This window comes from Lithobates pipiens, unplaced genomic scaffold (assembly GCF_037356315.1).
Source record: "Lithobates pipiens isolate NorthernLeopardFrog02 unplaced genomic scaffold, aLitPip1_a1.2 Scaffold_23, whole genome shotgun sequence".
Lineage (NCBI taxonomy): Eukaryota > Metazoa > Chordata > Amphibia > Anura > Ranidae > Lithobates > Lithobates pipiens.
The window spans coordinates 270,548,920-270,575,408 of NW_027507785.1; the positions used below are offsets into that span (position 1 = coordinate 270,548,920).

Here is a 26,489-nt window from a genome sequence, read left to right on the forward strand (position 1 = left end):
TCTGAGGGCACGCGGCCTGGTGCGGTTCAGGAGGGGGGGCTTGCTTGTCCCCACCCCCTTTTATGACCGGCTGGGCTGCGTGCTCGGATAAGAGTCTGCTATGGACTTTGGGGGGACCCCCACGCGTTTTTTTCGCCGTAGGGGTTCCCCTTTAAATCCATACCAGGTGACGGGCTAACAAGGTGTCAATCTCACCGATGGAGGTGGCGACATTGACTTCCTTCGCTAGTTCCATCTACCTGGAGCCACGTTCAAAATGAACAGACTTTACTCCGTGTGTGGGCAGAAAAAGTCAGCCGGAGCCCACACGTGGGTGAATTGTCCGCCGGATAGTCCGATCGTGTGTACGCGGCATTACAGGTTCTAAGATTGCCCTGTATTTAGCTCCATCCATCTGTCCATCAACTCTGACCAGCTTCCCTGTCCCTGCTTAAAAAAAGCATTTCCACAACATGATGCTGCCACCACCATGTTTCACAGTGGGGATCAGTGGCGGAATTATAGGGGTCGCCAAGATCGCCATGGCGACCTGGCACCTTGCTGCAGGGGGCCCTCAGGCCCCCTGTACTCTTCCGTAGGAGGGGAGGCTGAGAGGAGCTCCTCTATCATCAGCCGAACTGAAATCAGCACTGTGCGGGAGCTCCTCACATTAGGGTAAAGTGTGTGCTCTTTGTCTCCCCCTACAGTGCAGTACCCGGCAGGAAGAGCCAAGGTACTGTAAATGTCTGCCGTTTTTTTTTTATAAGACTAGCTACTGCATTTGTGTTTATATGTGTGTGTGTGTGTGTGTGAGCATGCTTGTATGTATGTGTGTGTGTGAGAGCATGCTTGTATGTGTGTGTGTGTGTGTGAGAGCATGCTTGTATGTGTGTGTGTGAGCATGCTTGTATGTATGTGTGTGAGCATGCTTGTATGTGCGTGTGTGAGCATGCTTGTATGTGCGTGTGTGAGCATGCTTGTATGTGCGTGTGTGAGCATGCATGTATGTGTGTGTGTAAGCATGCATGTATGTGCGTGTGTGTGTAAGCATGCTTGTATGTGCGTGTGTGTGTGTGAGCATGCTTGTATGTATGTGCGTGTGAGCAAGCATGCTTGTATGTGTGTGTGTGAGCATGCTTGTATGTGTGCGTGTGAGCATGCATGTATGTGTGTGAGCATGCTTGTATGTGAGTGTGTGAGCATGCTTGTATGTGCGTGTGTGAGCATGCTTGTATGTGCGTGTGTGAGCATGCATGTATGTGTGTGTGTGAGCATGCTTGTATCTGTGTATGTGCGTGTGTGAGCATGCATATATGTGTGTGTGTGTGTGTGTGAGCATGCATGTATGTGTGTGTGTGTGAGCATGCTTGTATGTGTGTGTGTGTGTGTGTGTGTGTGAGCATGCGTGTGTGTGAGCATGCATGTATGTGTGTGTGTGTGTGTGAGCATGCATGTGTGTGAGCATGCATGTATGTGTGTGTGTGTGAGCATGCATGTGTGTGTGTGTGTAAGCATGTATGTGTGTGAGCATGTATGTGTGTGTGTGTTCATATATGTATGTGTATGTATGCATGTGTGTGTGCGCATGTATGTGAATGTGCATGTGTTTATCAGTGGCGGTGCATCCAAAAGGGTGCACAGGTGCCACCCCCTCTCTCCAGCCACACCCTCTATGACCAATGGATAGATTCATGCATAGCATAGCATGAATCTATCCATAGCCACCGCTGGCACCCCCATATTTAGGTGTCTGGTCCCTTTTGGGGTGTCGGGCGCCTGAATTACAGCGGCGGGGGGTGTTTTGCAGCACCTGATTAGAGCCATGGGCTCTAATAGGCTTCAAAATAGGTGAACTGCGAGCGCCATGCTTGACGCTCACAGTCTACCTAGGTGTGTTAGAAAAGTGAATTAATATTCACTTTCCTAACACTGAACCGCCTCTCCACCAATCAGGTGTGCGGGTCTGTTAACCATCACCTGATTGGCTGAAACGATAGGCGCAGCTATTGGACGCCTATCAGGAGGAGAGGACAGGAGATGAGGATGGCAGGAGATGCATGGAGGACCCCGCTCATGGCCGTTACCCGCTGCCCCACCCAGACAGGGTAAGTGGCGGGCAGACAGCGAGCGGGTGGTGGGGATTCACAGTGGCAGCATTTGATGGGCAAACCAACAGCATTTGATGTGCACAGTGGCGGCATTTGATGGGCACAGTGGCAGCATTTGTTGGGTACACTGGCAGCATTTGATGGGCACAGCGGTGGCATTTGATGATGGGCACAGCGGCAGAGTTTGATGGGCACAGCGGCAGAGTTTGATGGGCACAGCGGCAGAGTTTGATGGGCACAGTGGTGACATTTGATGGTACAGTGGTGGCGCTTGATGGTACAGTGGTGGCGTTTGATGGGCACAGTGGCTTTAATTGATGTTTTTTAAATCGGTTCCTTTATATGCGGCCACCCACTTGGGACTGGGCCCTAGTGTTCCACCATCGGGCTTGGAGAAAAGAGCCCTGTCCGGAGGTTGGGGGGAGGGGGCCCTCCAAGGTTTCCTGCATCGGGGCCCTGAAGGTTCTAGTTACGCCACTGGTGGGGATGGTGTGTTCAGGGTGATGTGCAGTGTTAGTTTTCGCCACACATAGCATTTTGCTTTTAGGCCAAAAAGCGGCTTTCTTTCTTATATCTTTCTTTTAACAATGTCTTCCGTTAGGGCCAGATTTGTGGAGTGGATGACTAATTCTTGTCCTGGGGACAGATTCTCCCACCTGAGTGGTGGATCTCTGGAGTTCCTAATGAGGAAATCTGCTGGGTCTGCAAACCTTTAGCCTATTGGGAGTATCTCACTAAAAATGACATTTTTGTTGCAGGGGATGCCTGAAATCTGACTTGTATCTTAGGCAGACTTCTGGGAAGATCGGTGAGTCAATCACACAAGCAGGAAATGATGTTTCTGAGGGGTGTTCTGTACACATTCTGTGTATGGAACACTTCCAAGTAGCCATATTGCATTTTACAGAAAATGACAGTGCCGCAGATTGAAAAGGAAAGGTAATTTTTAATAACATTCATTTACAATATGACTTGTGTCACAATTGTATACGCTACAGTGGGTGCCGCCGATATTGTGTCATTATTGTTAGCGGTGAGATTGACACCCGCAAGCCCCATCGCGGGAGCCAGAGCTAAGTTATGTCGCTCCTCCCGCTCGCCACCCCCAATACATTCCTATGGATGCATGGCATCTCCTGGGGGGGCGGCGAGTGCGAGAAGCACAGCTCACAGCGGCACCTACTGTATATTATTTTTTCTTTATTTGCTTTTTTTCCCCCACAAAAGTGGAGTTACCCTTTAATTATGGAGAAAAAAGTGGTTTAAGGCTATATAAACTTTCATGGTACTGTACATAGACATCTATATATCTTGGCTAGACATAACCAAGATATGTATAAAAGTGTTTTTAATAAACGAATCTTTAAAACATACAAAACATCTAAAAGTTATAAATCGAAAAAAAAATTTGCTAAGGTAGATATGGCAAAAATTTGGGGCTGAAATTGGACCTGAAATGGTGAATGAGGGCGCACCGGACCCCTGCTGTGAGCCACTGCATGCTCATATGGGAGCCCGGCCTAAAACAAGTAGGTACACAAACAGAGGGTCTAACCCTTCATTCTATTCAAAACGAAAAAAAAAAAAAGCTTTGCTTTTTACATACACTTTAATCCACAGACAATATAAAAATCAAATCCATTTCTTGTAGAAGAAAGAAGGCATGGAATGATTTAAGGTATGTGAAGAGTAGAAAAGAACATGACAGATGAGCACAAGATAACTATTCATTGGGGAGAAGGAGATGATGGCGCAGTTAGTAAAAAATTTTGGTAGATTGCATAAAGGAACAATGGCTCTAAACCTGCTGTCAGATACTGAAGAAAATGTAGCAGCATCTGCTGTATTGTATGCCAAGCAATATATGTAATTCATTTTAAAATATCGGCATTCATCAGCATTACAGTAGGTTGTTCAATCTGCAAAATAACAGATCAGGTGTGTAAATGCATTCTATAACAGTGGAGGAGGCGGATGAGACTGCGTGTGCTGAGAGGCGCTGACTACCTATTACAACCCGCGTTCTCCATACATAATATGCACTAACAAGGACATCATCTAATAAAAGGTCAGTCCATCTGTATTTTAAAGCTAAAGTCTTCTCATATTGTGCCTTCCCCGGTTCCTCTTCCCTCCCTCATCAACATGCTAATACAAATTCGAAATAAAATCTTTCCATTTTCATTTTTTACCTTATTTAGGACTTGGTGATGTTGTCACTGGGTCTCTGTGCTTCTCTATGTAATAGAGCATGGGTCTTCAAACTATGGCCCTCCAGTTGTTCAGGAACTACAATTCCCATCATGCCTAGTCATGTCTGTGAATGTCAGAGTTTTACAATGCCTCATGGGATGTGTAGTTTCGCAACAGCTGGAGGGCCGTAGTTTGAGGATCCCTGTAATAGAGGCTTCATGAGAACATCACAGCGCCCAGCCTTATGCTAATGCATGTAGTAGACGGGTTTTAGGGATGAGTAACACAAATTCCCCATATGTCTAAGACCCCTTTCATACTGGGGCGTTTTTCAGGCACTTAAGTGTTAAAAAAAGCGCCTGTAAAGCGGTTGAAAGAAGCCGCAACTGCAATCCCAATGTAAAAGCCTGAGTGCTTTCACACTGAGATCCCTATCACACTGGGGCCTTAAAAAAAAAGCGCCTGTAAAGCGCCTGAAAGAAGCCGCAACTGCAATCCCAATGTAAAAGCCTGAGTGCTTTCACACTGAGATCCCTATCACACTGGGGCCTTAAAAAAAAAGCGCCTGTAAAGCGCCTGAAAGAAGCTGCAACTGCAATCCCAATGTAAAAGCCTGAGTGCTTTCACACTGAGATCCCTATCACACTGGGGCCTTAAAAAAAAGCGCCTGTAAAGCGCCTGAAAGATGCCGCAACTGCAATCCCAATGTTAAAGCCTGAGTGCTTTCACACTGAGGAGCTGCGCTGGCAGGGCGTCATAAAAAGTCCTGCAAGCAGCTTCTTTGCAGCGCTTTTGGAGCGGTGAATACACCGCTCCTAAAGCACCCCTTTCCCTTCATCAACGGGGAGCGCCTGCAAAATGCCTGAAAAGTGCTTTTGGCAGCAGCGTTTTGTGGGCGCTTTTAACCCTTTATTTGGCCACTAGCAGGGGTTAAAAGCGCCCCAATAGCGCTCGTAAAACGCTGGTAAAGCGCTGCTAGTTTAAGCGGTGCTTTACAAGCGTTTTTCGGGGCGCTGACATTGTGAAAGGGCTCTTAAAGCACTTGGGCTTTCACATTAGGATTGCAGATGATGCTTATTTCAAGCGCTTCACATGCACTTTTTTAACGCTAAAGCGCCTGAAAACCGCCTGAAAAACACCCCAGTGTGAAAGGGGTCTTAAAGTGTTACTAAACCCAGGACCCTGCATTTACTATATCTGATCTCCCACAATACACAGAACATGGAAATGCAATTATTTTGTGACTTCTATCAGTGTCTGGGTAAAGCTTGTAGGAGGAGTTTTCATTCTACTCTGACTGTCCTATGAGGCTGCAAGACCCCCGACCCTCTGTCTGGACCAGCTTTTCTCAAACTTTTCAACACAGAGGAACCTTGGAAATAATTCTCCGGTCTTGGGGAACCCCTGCTAAAAATGAAAACTCATCATACATTAGTGTGATGGTCAATGAGAAGAATCCTTTTTACACTTATGGTTGCTGGGAAGAATTACCTGCTTACAGATAACTAAAAAGATCAATGGTGTCCTTGAGAACTTACCTGAGAGGCAGAAATTGACCATTACTCAGGGAACCCCTAGCAACCTCTAGAGCAGCCTTTCTCAACCTTTTCAACACAGAGGAACCCTTGAAACTGTTCTCCGGTCTTGGGGGAACCCTGCTAAAAATTAGAAATCTACAACTCATGATACAATAGTGTGATGGTCAGTGGGAAGAATGGTCCTTATACTTGTGATCATTGGGAAGAATTACCTCCTTACAGATAGCTAAAAAGATCAATGGTGTCAGTGGGAACTTATCTGAGAGGCAGAAATTGCCCAATGCTGAAGGAACCCCTAGCAACCTCTGGAGGAACCCTGGTTGAGAAACCCTGGTCTGGACAGTGCTGATTTGCCCTATGCTGATCACATATACTCTAGCAAAAAAAAAAAAAACTCTGGCAATACACACCAAAATGAGCATGTGCAGAGTGCCTCCAAGGTCCTCTTGTATCAGGAGATGGATTGGGGACAGTGAAAGAATGGGAAGATCAGAGAACAGGCTCAAACAGCCAGAAAGGACTGTCACATGCACCCTCCCAAAAAAAAAAAAAACCTCTCTAGCAATACACACCAAACTGAGCATGTGCAGAGTGCCTTCAAGGCCCTCTTGTATCAAGAGATGGATTGGGGACAGTGAAAGAATGGGAAGATCAGAGAACAGGTTCAAACAGCCAGAGAGGTATGTCACATGCACCCTCCCAAGAAAAAAAGACATCTCTAGCAATACACACCAAACTGAGCATGTGCAAAGTGAATCCAAGGCTCTGTACTATCAGGAGATTGATTGGGGGCAGTGAAAGAAGGGGAAGATCAGAGAGGATTGTCAGATGCACTCTCCCACTTTCCCAAGAAAAAAAAAAAACCTCTCTAGCAATACACACCAAACTGGTCATGTGCAGAGTGCCTCCAAGGCTCTGTACTATCAGGAAACATATTGGGGACAGTGGAAGATGGGGTGGATCAGAGAAGACAGGCTCAAACAGCCTTTTTACACAATGTGGAGGATTAACTCCTTGGGTTCCACAGTGAGTATAACAAACATGCTTTATGGCATATACAGACTGATTTTACTATTGTGGGTATCATAAACACTTTAATGAGAGGATGTTCACCACCAGCAAACAGTGTAAAATGCCCCAATATCTATAAAAAGCTCAGTGTGCCCAAATACTTGCAAAACTCCCCTTTTCTGCATAGTTCGCTCCTGACAACAGAGTGCTATCTCCCTGGACTTCTGGGTAAGGGAAGGCACACGCTGGCAACAGGAGGATAATGCCCTTTGGGTGACACAGGAGGGGGAGGAGGAGTGGCTTGCCACTCTAGGAAATGTGAGGCAGGGTACGCATGCCGGAAACGACCACAAAGGGGCGACAGAGAGGGATACAGTAAAAATAAATATTTTAGGAGCAGCGGGCAGTGGCCCCAGTGCTGAGGACAACCAGAATTGGGTGGAAGGACGATATGGACATCAGGAGACATCACATATGGTAAGTCTTTATGCTAGTTTTAAAGGAAAAAAAAGAATAGTCTTCAGTGTCATCTTAACCACTTTCAGACCGGACCATTTTGCTGGTAAATGACCAGAGGTCTTTTTACACTTTGGCACTGCGCTGCTTTAACTGGTAATTGCGCGGTCATGCAATGTTGTACCCAAACAAAATTTGCGTCCTTTTCTTCCCACAAATAGAGCTTTCTTTTGATGGTATTTGATTGCCTCTGCGATTTTTATTTTTTGCGATATAAACGTAAAAAGACCGCAAATTTTGAAAAAAAATGATATTTTCTACTTTTTGTTATTAGAAAAATCCAATAAACTCAATTTTAGTCATACATTTAGGACAAAATGTATTCAGCCACATGTCTTTGGTAAAAAAAAAGTCAATAATTGTATATTTATTGGTTTGCGCAAAAGTTGTCACATCTACAAACTAAGGTACGTTTTCTGGAATTTACGCAGCTTTTAGTTTACGACTGCCTATCTCATTTCTTGAGGTGCTAAAATGACAGGGCAGTACAAAACCCCCCCAAATGACCCCATTTTGGAAAGTAGACCCCCTAAGGAAATTGATAAGAGGCATGTTGAGCCCATTGAATATTTTATTTTTTTGCCTCAAGCGATTGAATAATGACAAAAAAAAAATTTTTTTTTTTTTTTTACACAAAGTTGTCACTAAATGATATATTGCTCACACATGCTATGGGCGTATGTGAAATGACACCCCAAAATAAATTCTGCTGCTTCTCCTGAGTACGGGGATACCACATATGTGGGACTTTTTGGGAGCCTAGCCGCGTACAGGGCCCCGAAAACCAAGCACCGCCTTCAGGCTTTCTAAGGGCGTAAATTTTTGATTTCACGCCTCACTACCTATTACAGTTTTGAAGGCCATAAAATGCCAAGATGGCACAAAACCCCCACAAATGACCCCATTTTAGAAAGTAGACACCCCAAGCTATTTGCTGAGAGGCATGTTGAGTCCATGGAATATTTTATATTTTGCCACAAGTTGCGGGAAAATTACAAACTTTTTTTTTTTTTTTTTTTTTTTCACAAAGTTGTCACTAAATGATATATTGCTCATGCATGCCATGGGCATATGTGAAATGACACCCCAAAATAAATTCTGCTGCTTCTCCTGAGTACGGGGATACCACATATGTGGGACTTTTTGGGAGCCTAGCCGCGTACGGGGCCCCGAAAACCAAGCACCGCCTTCAGGCTTTCTAAGGGCGTAATTTTTTGAGTTCACTTCTCACTACCTATTACAGTTTTGAAGGCCATAAAATGCCAAGATGGCACAAAACCCCCACAAATGACCCCATTTTAGAAAGTAGACACCCCAAGCTATTTGCTGAGAGGCATGTTGAGTCCATGGAATATTTTATATTTTGCCACAAGTTGCGGGAAAATTACAAACTTTTTTTTTTTTTCACAAAGTTGTCACTAAATGATATATTGCTCACGCATGCCATGGGCATATGTGAAATGACACCCCAAAATAAATTCTGCTGCTTCTCCTGAGTACGGGGATACCACATATGTGGGACTTTTTGGGAGCCTAGCCGCGTACGGGGCCCCAAAAACCAAGCACCGCCTTCAGGCTTTCTAAGGGCGTTACAGTTTTGAAGGCCATAAAATGCCAAGATGGCACAAACCCCCCCCCCCAAATGACCCCATTTTAGAAAGTAGACACCCCTAAATTTAGGGGTACACTAGTGAGACTAGGTAATAAATGGCGGGTGCCCTGAAACTATAAAAAAATAACTAACCAACCAGCGTCACCTGTAACAGTTATATGGTGATCACTGGTGAAAGGGTTAACTAGGGGGCAATCAGGGGGCTTTATGCGGTAGTATATGGGGGTCCCTGGCGCTATAAAAAGCTGCGGCGAACCTAAATACCTACCTGCCTAACTAGCGTCACCTGTGACACTAATACAGCGATCAGAAAAACGATCGCTTATTAGGCTGGGTTCACACTGGAGCGATGCGGGAACGCCACGAATGCGCGGCGGGTTCCCGCATCGCATGCCTCCCGGCGGCAGTTCACACTGCCCTATGCGAACTGCTGGGAGTGTCAGTGAAATGTTAATGACACCCCCAGATCAGTTCGCATATCGCAGTGCGATCTGCAAACTTGGATCGCATGGTGTGAACACCCATGCGATCCGATTCTGCTGCGGACCAAAAAAAGGGTCCCGTGCGAGTTTGCGGCGGGTGCGGCGGGTGCGACACGAATTCAGCCATACTATCTGTATAGCTGAACTCGAATCGCACAGAGATCGGATGTGATTTGCACTGCAGTGCGGTGCGAATCACATCCGTTCTCATAAACCGCTGCAATGTGAACCCAGCCTTAGTGACACTGGCGACGGGGGGTGATCACGGGGTTAAACCTTTATTGGGGGGGTTAGGGGGGTACCTTAGAACTAAAGGGGGCTAACCCTAACTGCCCTAACAGTTATTAGTCACAAATGACACCTGCCGGGTGATCAGGGGGTTAAACCTTTATTAGGTAATAAATGGCGGGTGCCCTGAAACTATAAAAAAATAACTAACCAACCAGCGTCACCTGTAACAGTTATATGGTGATCACTGGTGAAAGGGTTAACTAGGGGGCAATCAGGGGGCTTTATGCGGTAGTATATGGGGGTCCCTAGCGCTATAAAAAGCTGCGGCGAACCTAAATACCTACCTGCCTAACTAGCGTCACCTGTGACACTAATACGGCGATCAGAAAAATGATCGCTTATTAGGCTGGGTTCACACTGGAGCGATGCGGAAACGCCGCGAATCCGCGGCGGGTTCCCGCATCGCATGCCTCCCGGCGGCAGTTCACACTGCCCTATGCGAACTGCTGGGAGTGTCAGTGAAATGTTACTGACACCCCCAGATCAGTTCGCATATCGCAGTGCGATCTGCAAACTCGGATCGCATGGTGTGAACACCCATGCGATCCGATTCTGCTGCGGGCCAAAAAAAGGGTCCCGTGCGAATTTGCGGCGGGTGCGGCGGGTGTGGCGGGTGCGGCGGGTGCGGCGAATGGCTGAACTCGAATCGCACAGAGATCGGATGTGATTTGCACTGCAGTGCGGTGCGAATCACATTCGTTCTCATAAACCGCTGCAATGTGAACCCAGCCTTAGTGACACTGGCGACGGGGGGTGATCATGGGGTTAAACCTTTATTGGGGGGGTTAGGGGGGTACATTAGAACTAAAGGGGGCTAACCCTAACTGCCCTAACAGTTATTACAGTCACAAATGACACCAATGCAAAAAAAAAAAAAAAAAAAAAAAAAATGACATTGGTGTCACTGTGACTGGGGGGCAGGGGTAATTGGGGGGGTGATCGGGGGGTAAAGGGGGGGTGTGAGTGTGCCTGGCATGTTCTACTGTGTGTGGGATGTGTTGGTGCAACTCACTGATCCGCTCTCCTCCGTGTCGGAACGAAAAATACCGACACGGAGGAGAGAATACATCACTTCCTCTCCTGTGTTTACATTACAGGAGAGGAAGTGATGTCACCGGGGATTTCCATTCGTCGGGAGCGATCGCGAGGGGGTGGCCATGAATGAATGGCCGTCCCCTCGTCCGGGATCGCTCCCGAACGAAAACCGACCGCCGCAGGCACCGGGCGGGGGCCCGATCGGGCCCCCGACCCGCGGGAGGCAAAACACGTACATCTACGTGCTTATGCCTGCCCGTGCCATTCTGATGACGTAGATCGGCGTTAGGCGGTCGGCAAGTGGTTAAAGAATATGTATACAAAACATTTCATATTGCTGATATGTGCCCGCTGTACCATGTACTTTTATGAAAAAGTATCCTGCTCTCTTTGTATTGCTTCCTTTGTGTGAAATCTCTGGAGATCCTCCCAGTCCCTCTACTTTCCTGTTAAAAACTGACCAAACTAGTCATGAGAGCACACCACTGTCAGTTCTTTAGCTTTGCTGGGAACTCAGTCTGCTCTCAAATGATCAGCCTTGTGCTGACACAACCCCCCTGCACAGCCAATTACTGGGAAGATTGGTGTGCTGATGTTTCCCCAACCCCAGCTCCCTCATATACTTATGCAGCTGAGAACAGGGGGAATGTGATCACTTATATCACAGTTTAGGAGATATCCCTGTATTTGTATGCGCCAACGTCATCGGCACATGTGCACTGACATAAAGTGCAGTGCCGTTGCTTCAGTGAGTATGACGTTACCGCGCGCATGTACAGGAGTGCCGTCATCGCGGCTCCGGCCAATCACAGTGTCGGACCCACGCTACCCGGAAGTGATAACGCCGACCGGTGCTGTGTACAGGCACAGCAGCAAGGGCTTCATTATGCCTTTCTCTTGCAGGTGTTAGTTTTTTTTCTTTTTTTTTCAAAGTGGTTAAATTGAGAAACAGGGAGTGTGAAAAACCCTTATTGGCCTAATTTCTGTGGCCATCCAGCGTATTTCTGCGGCAGGTACAGTCAGGTGTTTATGATCAGCTATTGCTGCTCATTCTGTAAAAATCAATAATAGGCTGACACTATCCCCTGGCTGTCAGCATGTAATCGCACAAGGAGAAATGACATGTAGTTAGTTACAGATGCCTGTTTGCATCCTAGGCTGCCATAGGCGTGCACATAGGGTGTGCCTGGTGTGCCCGGGCACACCCTAATCACCTTATGTGACACAGATCCCCCTTTTATACACCTGATATTTCACCAAAGCCCTCTAACTGGGCTCCTAAAAAAAATAGTAAAAAAATAAATAAATAAAAATAGTAAAAATAAAAACTACTGATACTAATCGCTGCCCTATTAACACTGTCCACTGCTCTACGGACACTGTCAGTATATATACACATGTGCACACACACACGCATATATGTTTGAGCTTTGGGGTGCACACCCTAATGCAATAGGCTGCACACACCTATGTAGGCTGCCCGTATGTTCCTAGCAGCAGGTAATCGTTCTGTGTGCCTGTCAGCCATTGTACAGGCTGAGCGCCACAATGATCGCTAACGCCTGACCACAGAGATGTGGGTAGCGTATAGCCCTGAACGGCCTTGGGAATGAGGCCTAAAATGACCACAGCGGATATGCAGACCCAGGAACTCCAGTGCCTATGTTACAGCAATAGAGTCCTTGAGAGATGTTTATTGTTTTATTCTACGGCATCGACCACAAAATTACTTTTTCTTAGGCGGACTGACTTTTAGGCACTTAAACGCTTGCTGACCACTGTCAGCATATATACGTCGGCAGAATGGCACGGCTGGGCAGAGTAACGTACCCGTAGGTTACTTTGAATTTCCCGCCATGCACGCGCGCCTGCCGCAAGCTCCATGACCGTGCCCGCGGGACCCGTGGACTCAATCACCGCGGGGATACCCGCGATTGTGTCACAGAGCAGAAGAAAGGGGAGATGCCGATGTAAACAGCATCTCCCCATTCTGCCTAGTGACAGGACACTGATCGTCTGCTCCCTGTCATCGGGAGCAGCGATCAGTGTTGTGGCACTGCTAGCCCATCCCCCAGCCAGTTAGAATCACTGCCCAGGACACACGTAACCCCTCCCGCCCCCTAGTGGTTAACCCATTCACTGCCAGTGACATTTTTACAGTAATCAATGCAATTTTATAGCATTGATCGTTGTATTAATGCCAATGGTCCCAAAAATGTGTCAAAAATGTGTAAAAAATGTCCGATGTGTCCGCAATAATGTCGCAGTCACAATAAAAATCGCTGATCGCCACCATTACTAGTGAAAAAAAAAATATTAATAAAAATGCCATAAAACTATCCCCTGTTTTGTAGATGCTATAACTTTTGCGCAAACCAATCAATAAACGCTTCTTGCGATTTTTTTTTTACCAAAAATATGTAGAAGAATATGTATCGGCCTAAACTGAGGAAAATTTTTTTTTTTATATATTTTTAGGGGATATTTATTGTAGCAAAAATTAAAAAATAATGCTTTTTTTTTCAAAATTGTCTCTCTTTTTTGTTTATAGCTCAAAAAATAAAATCCGCAGAGGTGATCAAATACCACCAAAAGAAAGCTCTATTTGTGTGAAAAAAGGACATCATTTTTGTTTGGGAGCCATGCCGCACGACCGCGCAACTGTCAGGTAAAGCGATGCAGTGCCGAATCGCAAAAAGTGCTCTGATCCAGAAGGGGGAAAATCCTTCCGGGGCTGAAGTGGTTAAACCACAGTAACGCAAGCATTACAACGCACCAAAATGCGTGTGCCCATAGTCCTATTGTTATAAATATGTGGTGTTCACATCTCTGAGCTGTTTTGTAGCAGGATTTTGAAAATATGACCTGTCCGATTTTCTTTCTGTTCTACAGATTTGTGAGGTGTGTGAAGCAGTGTGATAGCACATTATAATGCATTATAACACGCATTGGAAACCACAAATAAAGTGAAGCTGAATTGCTGATGCCTAGGTGTGAATGGGCCTTACTGCTCGATTCTCACTATAAACCACATGTGAATCACACCGCACTGCACTGCATTTCCATAGCTCCCAACTCTCATTTGAAGCAATGAGCAATGTCCCTCTGTCCCTCATTCCTCCTCATTTGTCCCTCATTTTGCTCTGATCTATACAGTTGCATATAAAATGCACTATTTATCTTTTCAAAAAGTGTTTCCCAGTGCTAAAGCTTTCATCCAATTTCTAAATTGCTGTATTTGTGAATTTCAATTGGCAATAAAAGGAATAGTAGTGGTAAAAAAAAAAGCGCCTTTGTGGGTTTAACTAATCTTTCATTTTTGGTTAATTCTCCTTTAAAGGGGCATGACAGGGGGCATGTCCTATGCCTACCGATTTCAAAAAGTTGGGATATATGCATTCCTGTTCAATTCACATTTTGAGCCACATCGCAACCAGATGGCATGGTCACTTTGCACCAATGCGATCCGGTGCGCTGCATTTGCGGATTGCATTTGGGGTGTCTTTGACGTTGTATTGACACCTGCAGCACAATGCAAGGGCAGTGCGGGAAATGCGCATGGATCGTGGCATTTCCCACACCGCATAAGTGTGAATCAAGGTTAAAAGAGACTCTGCCACTTTTCTCATTCAGGGCTTTTTGAACCCCACTCTGTTAATATTCACCTTCCCCAAGCTCCTCTGATGGTTTGTGGCCCAGTTGGAGCAACTGCAACACATTGGTGCTTCATCGGTGTGGGGAGTGAGCGGGCATGACACCTATCCTCATGGTGTAGTATTTGGGCCTAGCAGCAGGGGTGGACTGACAACTTATGGGGCCCCCGGGCAATAGGATAAGATTATGGGGCCCTCGGGCAATAGGAGATTATGGGGCCCCCAGGCAATAGATTATGGGGCCACACAGTATACACACACACATACAGTATACACACACAAACACACAATATACACACACAGTATACACACACAGAATACACATACACACACTGAACAGGTACTGGAGAGGTGGGGCAGCTATAATCTTGGGATTTAAAAAAAAACACAGATTTTTACATACTGTCCCTGGTTTTATTGTGGCTGGCAACCCCGATGGGGCCCCTTGGTGGCATGGGGCCCTCGGGCAGTGCCTGAATGGTCAGTCCGCCCCTGCCTAGCAGCCAATCATCAGACTCAGACAATGTCATGTGACATGCACGGTTATTTTCATGTGAAACGCGCCAACCGATTATCATTGCAATTTTGTCTGGCTTATGACAAAGAGATTTCTACAGAATCTTTTTAGATTCAAGTGTGTGATCATTCTTTTCTTCTCTTCTTGAGGAAATAGGTTAGGACTGAGAAAGAACAGAGTAGTAGGGGATAGTGAGCATAAATAAGTGGGGTAGTGGGTTTAAGGCGTTTTGAACCTCAACCAATTCACATGACACGTGAACCAGCATCCTTCTCTATGGAGCTGGCTCACATACTGTATGTGCAGGCTGGCCTCAGTCTGTTTTTAAAAAGAGCACTGTGCGTTTTTCAGTCCGGTTCAGGTGCGACTTCAAGTAAAAATTTGCACCTGAATCACATCTGAACAGGTGAACAAAACTGCACTGGACTCATTTTAAAAAATGCAGGGAAACCACAGCCGGACGTATGTAAACCAAGCCTTAACCACCTACTACCTCTATAACTTACTTATACAGCGGCAAGGTGGCACTGCTGCATCAGATCATGTACCTAGTTCGTGGTCCGATACTTCCGGGTATGGTGCCACACATACGCGCCACCGCTGGCCCGCTCCCGCTGTTATTAAACACAGCAGGAGCTGATCTGTGTACCGCGGACTCGATGTCGGTCGGCACTCACCAATCATCCAGCACAGAGGCAAAACAGTGATCTGTAAACAGGTAGATTCTGATTCTGTCAGTAGGGAAGACATGGTGGATCTTGTTATCCTGCAAAGTAGGGAAATGGATCCATGCTTTCCCCTAGTAAAAGCACCTCCCTTCCCAGTGTCATTACTACAGTGACGGTGCATATATTTAGCACTGATCATTGTGTTAGTGTCACTTGTCCCCCAAAAGTGTCAGTTAATGTCTGACTGTCAACCGCGATAGCAGTCATGATATAAGTCACTGATTGCCGCCATTACTAGTAGAAAAATTAAAATTAAAATAAAAAAATAAAATTAAAATATCCCATAGTTTTGTGCAAACCAGTCAATAAGTGCTTATTGGGATTTTTTTAACCAAAAATATGTAAGAGAACACATACTGGCCTAAATTGATAAAGAAATTAAAATTTTCAATTTTTTTTATTGGATGTTTTATAGCAGAAAGTAAAAAAAAAAAAATGTTTTCAAAATTGTCTGTCTTTTCTTTGTTTACAGAAAAAAAAATGCAGAGGTGCTTCAACACCAGCAAAAGAAAGCTCTATTTGTGAGAAAAAAAAGGGAAAAAAAGGACACACATTTTTATTTGGGTACAGCGTTGTACGACCGCGCAATTGTCAGTTAAAATAATGCAGTGCCGTATCTCAAAAAAATGGCCTCCTCATGTAGGGGGGGAGGTAAATCTTCTGAAGGTCAAGTGGTTAAAGTGGTGCTAATCTATGGTTTAAAAAAATACAGAAATAAATTCAAGTAGGTATTCTTGACTCAAATAAGTACCGCATTTATAGGCGTATAACACACACTTTTTTCCCCTTAAAATCAGGGGAAAGTCGTGGGTGCATGTTATATGCTGATCCCAATGATCCCCTGCGGATCTCCGCTCACTGTGAGTGGAGCAGAGCGATCATCTCGAGACACACATAGCCGAGTGTACTCTGCTCTTCTTGGCTCCGCTCACAGTCCTGCCCAGTCCCGCTATTGGACTTGCATTATGTCCATCATAGGGCGGGACTGGGCGTGACTGTGAGCGGAGCCGAGAAGAGCCGTGTACACTCGGCTATGTGTATCTTGGCTCAGCCCAGTCCCTGTGATCTTTTTGCTTTGCTCTGGTGAGTCTCAGCGGTGCCAATTTTAAATTCAGCCAAGCAATAGCTGCACTGGGGACAAGGCTGCACTGGGGACAAGGCTGCACTGGGGACAAGGCTGCACTGGGACAAGGCTGCACTGGGACCAAGGCTGCACTGGGACCAAGGCTGCACTGGGGACAAGGCTGCGCTGGGGACAACTCTGCACTGGGGACAACTCTGCACTGGGGACAACTCTGCGCTGGGGACAAGGCTGCACTGGGACAAGGCTGCACTGGGGACAAGGCTGCACTGGGGACAAGTTTGCACTGGGACAAGGTTGCACTGGGACCAAGGCTGCACTGGGGACAAGGTTGCGCTGGGGACAAGGCTGCGCTGGGGACAAGGCTGCACTGGGGACAAGGCTGCGCTGGGGACAAGGCTGCGCTGGGGACAAGGCTGCAATGGACACTGATAAGGCTGCATTGATGGGCATTTAAATGTAAGGTTTTTTTTCCTGAAACTTCGATCCTAAAAGTTTTTTCCTTAAAATTCCCTCCTAAAATTTTAAATTCAGCCAAGCAATAGCTGCACTGGGACAAGGCTGCACTGGACACAAGGCTGCACTGGGGACAAGGCTGCACTGGGACAAGGCTGCACTGGGACCAAGGCTGCTCTGGGGACAAGGCTGCGCTGGGGACAACTCTGCACTGGGGACAACTCTGCACTGGGGACAACTCTGCGCTGGGGACAAGGCTGCACTGGGACAAGGCTGCACTGGGGACAAGGCTGCACTGGGGACAAGTTTGCACTGGGACAAGGTTGCACTGGGACCAAGGCTGCACTGGAGACAAGGTTGCGCTGGGGACAAGGCTGCGCTGGGGACAAGGCTGCACTGGGGACAAGGCTGCGCTGGGGACAAGGCTGCGCTGGGGACAAGGCTGCAATGGACACTGATAAGGCTGCATTGATGGGCATTTAAATGTAAGGTTTTTTTTCCTTAAACTTCGGTCCTAAAAGTTTTTTCCTTAAAATTCCCTCCTAAAATTTTAAATTCAGCCAAGCAATAGCTGCACTGGGACAAGGCTGCACTGGAGACAAGGCTGCCCTGGGGACAAGGCTGCACTGGGGACAAGGCTGCACTGGGACAAGGCTGCACTGGGACCAAGGCTGCTCTGGGGACAAGGCTGCGCTGGGGACAACTCTGCACTGGGGACAACTCTGCACTGGGGACAACTCTGCGCTGGGGACAAGGCTGCACTGGGACAAGGCTGCACTGGGGACTAGTTTGCACTGGGACAAGGTTGCACTGGGACCAAGGCTGCACTGGGGACAAGGTTGCGCTGGGGACAAGGCTGCGCTGGGGACAAGACTGCGCTGGGGACAAGGCTGCAATGGACACTGATAAGGCTGCATTGATGGGCATTTAAATGTAAGGTTTTTTTCCTTAAACTTCGATCCTAAAAGTTTTTTCCTGAAAATTCCCTCCTAAAATTGGGGTGTGTGTTATACGCCGGCGCGTGTTATACGCCGATAAGTACGGTACCCTGCATTGCTCTCAAATTCCTCCGTGTCTCCAAATTCCCTTATTTGCTGCTGTGATGTGACTATTCTCCATAGTCCCACTGTATGTAGGAACGTAGCAACCACCTCTTACTCACTGCTGAGATTGACTAATGACTAAAGACTATGGGATTACACAGTAAGAAACAATTTCATGAAAAATAGATTAGCTAGCTATTAAGTAGTGGATGTGCATGAATTATTTAAGGAGAATAAGGATATTGTTTAGTGTCACTTTAAAAAGACTCGATGGACAATGCCTTGAATGGACAATGTAATAAATAAGTACAAAAAACCCTATTTTATGCTGGCCATGCATGGACCAATTCATGCAAACGATGCCCAAATTGCTTGCAACAATCAAATAGGGGTATTGGGCCATATAAGCCTTTCTGAGAGGACAATAACAAGCTCTTTCCACAATTGGAAGTACTTATTATCGTACACTGAGGTTTTTAGCTTGGCGTTTTCCATGTCCTGTTTGGCTCTAAAGTTTGTTGTAAGTGTTCCTCCTAAGGTTTCCAGTGCTGGCAGCATCACAAACAATAAACGACCTTTTACTGGGCAGAAAAGAGCCAAATCAAAGGCTTCAAGCACTTTAAGCTTTGTGATTAATCTGTAGCATCTAAAACCCTTAAAAAAAAATGATACTGAAATTTCCGTTAGCGTAAAATCACCCTCTGTGCCAACAGTCTTTTTTTTGAAGTGTAACTCAAGCCAAAACTTTCTTTTAGTTTTCAAGTGAAGAAGGTTAGGTTTTGTATATCTCACTGCTTTCCTTTCCATCTCTAACGAGGGAATGCACCAGGGAGCGACCCTCAGGTGGATTCTTCAAAGAACGATCTGAAGAAGGAAAGCAGAAATTCACTTTGCAGCAATGCTCTGGGTGGCCCTCGAATAGGAAGTGAGGGCAAATCTCTCCACTGGGAACTAAGATAGCAACAATAATGTAATAAAATATCTAAAGGTTGGGGTTCAACTTTAAGGCAATCCAAGATTTCAGTTTGTAATCAACACCTATTGGCTAACCCACATAATGGAGAGTCCCTGGGGGAGGAAATGGTTGATGTCCTCCTTAGAGACTCCTTGTCTTCCTGCCATAGTGCCACCTCTATCTCCATCAATATGAGTCTGCAGGGTGCTTACAGCAGCATTTCTCAAGCTTTTTTTTTCAGTCACGCAATCCTTCAAAAGTATGCAACATCTGGAGGCACCCCAGGGGAATTATACCTAGGGGGTTATTTATTAAAGGAAAATGCACTTTGCACTGCAAGTGCACTTGGAAGTAAAGTCGCTGTAGATCCGAGGGGAACATGCAAGGAAAATAAAAAACTGAATTTTAGCTTGCACATGATTGGATGATAAAATCAGCAGAGCTACCACTCATTTCAGATCTACCCCTTAGATTCAGAGCGACTGCACTTCCAAGTGCACTTGCAGTACAAAGTGGATTTGCCTTTCGTAAATAACCCCCCTTGTTTTGTTTTGGAGAAAATGGGCCTTCATTCGGTGGTAAATGGTAATAGAATTTTTGTTTTTGTGTTTTATTATGAAAGAAAATAGCCTAAAACATTGAAAAAACATTTAAAAAAAAAACTATATTTTTATGAAATTACCATAGGCCACCACCAAATAAACCAAATAAACCCTGACATGAATGTTCCCGATTTTTACTGAAAACACGCAGAAACTGACTCTTTGTCATGACCTGGAGTCAGGCTCAGTGGCCAATAACTATGGCAGTGGCGCAGCACGCACCGACAATCGGGACGGGTATACAAGCAGGTCACCCTGGCTGATGCCATGAGGTATGGGAGTCTAAGTACTAACTGAGATTCACCAGAGCTCCTAATAGTGGAGATGGGTTTTGCTGAGTGTTAGTACCAGTCCTCAGGATCGCCCCATCAGAAGGTGAGCAATCTGGGGTCCAGTAGCCGATATAGCAGACAGTGATCAAGCAGAAGCATAGTCAGGAAACAAGCCAAAGGTCAGTAACAAATGGTTGCAGTTTGGGATTAAGCAGAAGCATAGTTAAGGGACAACCCAAAGGTCAATAACGAATAATAGCGAAGATACGGACGGCAGCAAGAGAGACAAAAGTGAGAGATTGGTTGGAAGGAGCACAATAATCTGGCAAATGGGAAGTGCAGAGACATGGCTTAAATCAGGAAGTTTTTGGGAGGAGTAACAAAAAATTAAGGTTCAAGACAAACAAGATTCAAGGCAGGGTGAATCCAAGGAATTGTCCAGGGAGCTGTCCAGCATTCCAGGTGGCTCAGCAAGCAAAGTGTTTGTCAGACACAGCAGAGGTCCCAGGTTCAAGTCTAGGCCCTGACATTCTTCTAGTGAGGGGAAGTCTCACACAGTACAGGGATGGGATCTAACCCTAGTTATCACTGTGATTGGCTATCAATAGTGACCATTACCAGGAGCTGACAGTGATAGTACAGTCTATCAAGTGCACCCCTAGCACAAACACATGTGTGGTGCATTGGAAAAAAGTCCACTTCCATGATGCTGCATATACTCTATGTGCCATCATCAGAGGTGCTGTTGTTTGATGCAGACTGCCTTAGAATCTTACTGTTCCTGTCCCAGTCTATTCACAGATGTGGCACCAGATCCTGTGTGGGGAAACTGCCCCTCAAACCATCCCTGATTTAAAAGGTCTCAGGTTTAGATGCAGAAATAAATACTAATGGAAAATTCCTTTTGCTATTGATTTAACAGAGTGGACCCCGTTATTGGTACCACTGAGGAAATGTTTTCAGAGGACAATAGTGAACTGGTAAAAAAAACTGCTGAAATGGTCATTAAAATCCACTAGTTGACAAACAGATCGCGTGAGAAAAAAAATTGCTTAATTGAGCCCCCAACACTTCACGGAGTCACGGTCACCAAACCTTTTTGCAATGCTGAGAGCTAAAAATTCAATGAGAATGCAGTTCAGACCATTGCAAGAATGCATTCTTGCAGGATATCTAGTGCCCAGCGATCCCAGGCAGCAATAACGCACAGTGATGCCATGTGTCCCACCCAAAAACATTGGAGGATAGAGCCAAGGTAAGTAATTTTGCTTTTTAACCTCTTACGTAATACACTTGTGCAGCACCAGACACGGTGGGCTTTACCGTCACGTCGCACATATGCGTCCATGGGCACATCCAGGTTTCTATGTTGGTAGTGTACTAACTTTGTGTTCCCAGCACAGGGACAGAACTGTCATAGACAGCTCCTGGTCTATAGTAATGATGAGAAGGCAATAAGACTAACTCCCGATCATGTGACCACTGTGACATCCAATCACAGCCCCCAGGCATAAAGACCTTGTTTAAAGGAAGCTGGGACTTAGCAGGAAGGAATTTAAAGCCATTTGTGTTGAGGGGACATAAAGCTTGCATCCATTTGGCATGCATGATCCACTTTAACATGTTCATCTTATATTAGATTTTAGTGATGAGGATTTAACAAAAATATATATATATGTGGGCAGGCAAAAGGGTGAAGTAAAGCTTTAGGATAGGATATAAATGCATACCTCCCAACATTTTGATATGGGAATGAGGGACACCTATTATCAAATATATGTAGGCATAGGACACGCCCCCTGCCACACCCCGTTTAATTGAGAATTAACCAATTTTTTTATCACTACTATTCCTTTATATTGGCTTTTAAAATTTACAAATGCAGCAATTTAGAATTTAGATGAAAGGTTTAGCACTGGGAAACACTTTTTGAAAGATAAAGAGTGCATTTTATATACAACTACATAGATCAGACCAAAATGAGGGACAAATGAGGAGGAATAAGGGACAGAGGGACATTGCTCCAAATCAGGGACAGTCCCTCCAAATCAGGGACAGTTGGGAGCTATGTAAATGGGCTTTCATTTATAATCATACACATGTACTCATCCTAGCAGTCCCTGAAAAATTCTAATCTGATGGGTTATCTGTACTGAAGAGAGAGTCCTGCAATAGTGCTGGCAGCCTCCTGGCTCTGAGCACATCCTGCCATGGAGTGCAATTGCTCATTACACTCAATGCTAATGTCTCATCTCTAAACAGCACCCTCTAGTGGTGGCAACGAAAAGTGACTGCACAACCAAAATGGATTGAAGCAGAGAGCCAGGAAGTCTGCTGGAAGCTGGAGAAAGAATAATCTATTATATTGAAATTGTTCGCAATCTGCAAAAAGTAGTACAAATGCATAATGCTTAATAAAAGTGCACTTATATTTGAACCACAATATGGCATATTCCATATTTTGCAGCCAGTTTGAAATAATTAGGAAGATGAAACAAGTGTTTTTGCTATGGTATTATACACTTTACATTCAATAACCCTACCAGATAAAACAACAGTCACAACAAAAAAACAACAAAAAAAAAAAACTGAAAAAAATAGCTCAGTAGGGGCTATATCACACATGTGATTTTGTAGCAGCAGGTTATAGCAGCTACAGAATCCCTCTTGTTAGCGATTTTGTTGTTAGTAAAAATTGAGTTCCAGTCAATTAAAGGTCTGTGTCACAGCGAATTCACAGATTTGTAACTTAGTCACTGAGCGATTGACTTTCTGCAGTATTCAGAGCTCATTCAGATGGGTGATCTGGGGCAGACTGGCTTGTGCGTTTAGTCGCCTGTGGACGCAGAGACACTCTGTGCTGTGGGTACATATAAACTGCTGATAAGCTCTGCCCAGTCTGTATGCATCCAGAAATGCCATCCCTGTGTCGTGGGCCAGAATTCCTATCTGTATGTATCTGGTTGGATGAGAGGTTACAGGCCCTGGACAAGTGATTGTAAACGATCACTTTGTAAAACAACGCATTCAGTTTAAAATAGAAATGAAAGTCAAAACATGTTTGTATAGAAATAAAAAAATTCTAAATACCATTTTTCCCCTTTTTTATAAATGATCACATTCCCTCTGTTCTCAGCTGCATGAGCAGGGGGAGGACAACACTGAGTTTCCCAGTGAATGGCTGTGCAGTGGGACATGTCAGTCCTGATTATTGGAGAAGAGTAACTTGAGTTCCCAGCATAGCTAGAGAACTGACCATGATGTGCTCCCCTGCTTAGTGTGGTCAGTTTCTAACAGGAAAGCAAGAGGATTAGAAGTAGGGTTGCCACCTTTTCTTCAAGCCAATTCCAAGCACTTTAGGTGTCTGGGACACCTTTGGGTGCCCCAAGGAGATTAGTAATGCTGTGCGCATTGAGTGCCGCAGCGAACAGTGGGTGTGGCCAAATTGCTCTTGTTGACTTCATTGCCTTGTCCCCCAGTAAAGTCAAACCTGCCCCCAGACAGCTGCTCTCAGCTCCCGGACAGTAACAGATTTGTGTGTAACTATCTTGGTTACTTGGGAAGCCACAGACCGGTCTGAATAATGTGTCCGGGTTTCAGTCAGCCTGAAACCCGGACACATGATTCAAAACCCAAACTGTCTGGGTGGATCCCGAACAGGTGGCAACCCTAACTAGAAGGAACACCAGGGATCTTACATAAAGGAAGCAATACAAAGAGAACAGGATACTTTCTAATACAAGTACATGGTACAGTTGCCACATATCAGGAATATGATGTGTTGGGGGTGACAAACGCATTAAAGCCGAGCTCCAGCCCCCCCCATGAAAAAAATAAAATTCAGTAGCTACACATAATGTAGCAGCTGACTTTTAATATTAGGACACTTACCTGCCCTGGAATCCAGCGATGTTGGCACCCCAGCTGATGTCTCCATCGGCTCTCGGGTGCGGCTGCCTCCATAGCCCCTAAGAGAAACCAGAAGTGAAGCTTTGCGGCTTCACAGCTGATCCCCCTACTGCGCTTTCTGAATGGCCCGCGGCAGGGAAGGAGGAGGGGGGCCGAACTTCTATGTACCTCGCCACGGTGAGGTCCGATGGAAGTGGGGACAGGGTACCTGTCAAAAACAGGTACTCGCTCCCCCCTCCCCCTGGAAAGGTGCCAAATGTGGCACCAGAGGGGGGGGGGGGGGGGTGGAGACAGATAAGTAGAGCTTCCTCTTTTGGGTGGAACTCCGCTTTAAAGTGGTTCTAAAGTCCCAAGGTTTTTTACCTTAATGCATCCTCTTTTTCTTACCAGAGCCTGATCCAGCGATGTGCATGAGCAGTCGCTGTCTCTCTCCGCATTGGACAGATTGATAGCAGTAGCATTGGCTGCTGTCAATCAAATCTAGTGACACGCGTGGGGGGCGAGTCCAGCTGTCTTTGTCAATGGATGCAACAGTGGGACCCGGATGCTCTCAGGGAAAGCTGCTTTCTGTGGGGGCACCCGATAAAGAGGAGGGACTTTGAGTGCTGGCGGCAGACCCAGAAGAAGAACGAGGCTGCTCTGTGCAAAACTAAAAATGGCATGTTTGTTATTTAAAAAAAAAAAAGACAAAAAAAACGAGGGTTTACAACCCCTTCAAGTTGTACAGACAGTTGGCCCCCTCGGATCTACAGCGACTTTACTTCCAAGTGAACTTTCAGTGCAAAGTGGATTTTCCTTTAGTAAATAACCCCCAATGTGTGCAATCAGTGATTTTCTTCGGTGGGCAGATGTGAATGAGCCCTAAATGATCATGACATAATTCTGCTTGTGTAAGGCTACATTCACACTGGCCTTCTATGTTCTGCTTTTATTTTTTTCTTTTAACGCAGAAAAAAATTGTCTGCCATTATCTGGGAACAAACATTATGCTTCCCAGATTACTTTCCCCTGCGTTTAAATGTTTATGTGCGTTTAGACGTGTTCGGAGTATATAAATGCCCCTGGCTGCACAGATTTTTTTCTAAATATGGTTAAACTGAATGCACCTAAATGTCAGTAAAGCCATTTAAAATCATTACATGCATTTGTATGTGTTTAGACTTGCCCTATAAACACGTGTCTGTCCTTACCAGTGTCAATGGGGACTTATCCAGCACAGCGATTATTTGCAACAGCAGAAATATAAGATATACTGTATATAGTGTACCGGAGAGGTTGGTAGCTTGCTTTGATCTATTGAGCCTTTTGCAGACAAAAGTTGGCAGAAAGAGATTGAAATTGATAGAAAATTGCCCGCATTTATGGCCAGCATTAGGGCTAAACCACATGGGAAATGTATTTCTCAACTTACTAAGTAATATAACCTCTTGATGTGCATCTCTCTATTTATAACATATGTATGCCAAAGCACCGCAACCAGTGGCGGCTGGTGCTAAATTTTTTTGGAGGGGTGCCAAACCACCCCCCCCCCCAGGTCCGTGGTCCGCACCCACCCCTCCACCACTGCGGCTTCTCCAGGTTTCTCCTCCCGGCCAACCCGGTCTTCTTCAGATCGGCCTCCTGCCCTGATTGGCAGGAGGAGAAGCCAGAAACCAATAGTGAATATTGATTCGCTAGTGTCCCAAGTGGGTGGGTTCACTGCGCCCCAAGCCCAACCTTTTTCAAGCCAATTAGAGCAGGATGTAAACATGTGCTTGGACAAAAAAAATTATTCATAGCAAGATATGAGTCCGGGGGGCCCCGCATGCAAACCAGGGGGCGGCGCCCCTGCGCCCCTTGTGGACCGGCCGCTCCAGACCACTAATGACGTTGCTTTTTTCAGGCTTTTCATTCTTAATTTTTACCTGCTGATCCTGCCAGTAACACGCTTCCTGTCCTAGGGTGACAATGCTCACTCACTGTGCTCTATCTCTGGATGAGCAGCATCAGGGCTTATAGGTGCAGGAACTCCACTTGGCTCCACCCCTATCCACCTCCGAGCACCGTTACCTGGTTCCACCCCTTCCCCACCTCCCAGTACCACCCCTTGAACCAAGTATCATTTTGACAGTAGTTAGATGATCCAACTACTTTAAAGTATTCAATATGGAATTTGTTAATGATAACAAGAAAGGCAGTAAAATAGATCTAGCAGTAATGGACACCCCAGTGACAATAGATCCCCCCCAGCAACAATGGACTCCCAGCAACCAGCAACATTAGACCCCTCCCTCAACAGTATATCCCTCTCAACAATGACTGACCCCCTGCAACATAAGACCCACCCACTGCTACATTACATCCCTACCAGCAACAATAGACCTCCTCAGCAACAATAGATCCCCCTGAAAAATAGATCCCCTCCAGCACAATAGATTACCCAGTAGCAAGCATCACTATACCATCCAGCAGCCAGAAACATTAAACCCCTCCCTCAACAGTTGATCCCTCTCAGCAACTATTTACTCC

The 26,489-nt window shown here is 45.7% G+C and overlaps 1 protein-coding gene across 1 annotated transcript in view; it reads right to left on the minus strand.

Moving 5' to 3' along the window:
- Positions 1–26,489, minus strand: part of BRINP2 (BMP/retinoic acid inducible neural specific 2) — a 485,004-nt gene that overhangs the window by 441,242 nt on the left and 17,273 nt on the right. The gene's annotated exons all lie outside the window — the stretch shown is intronic.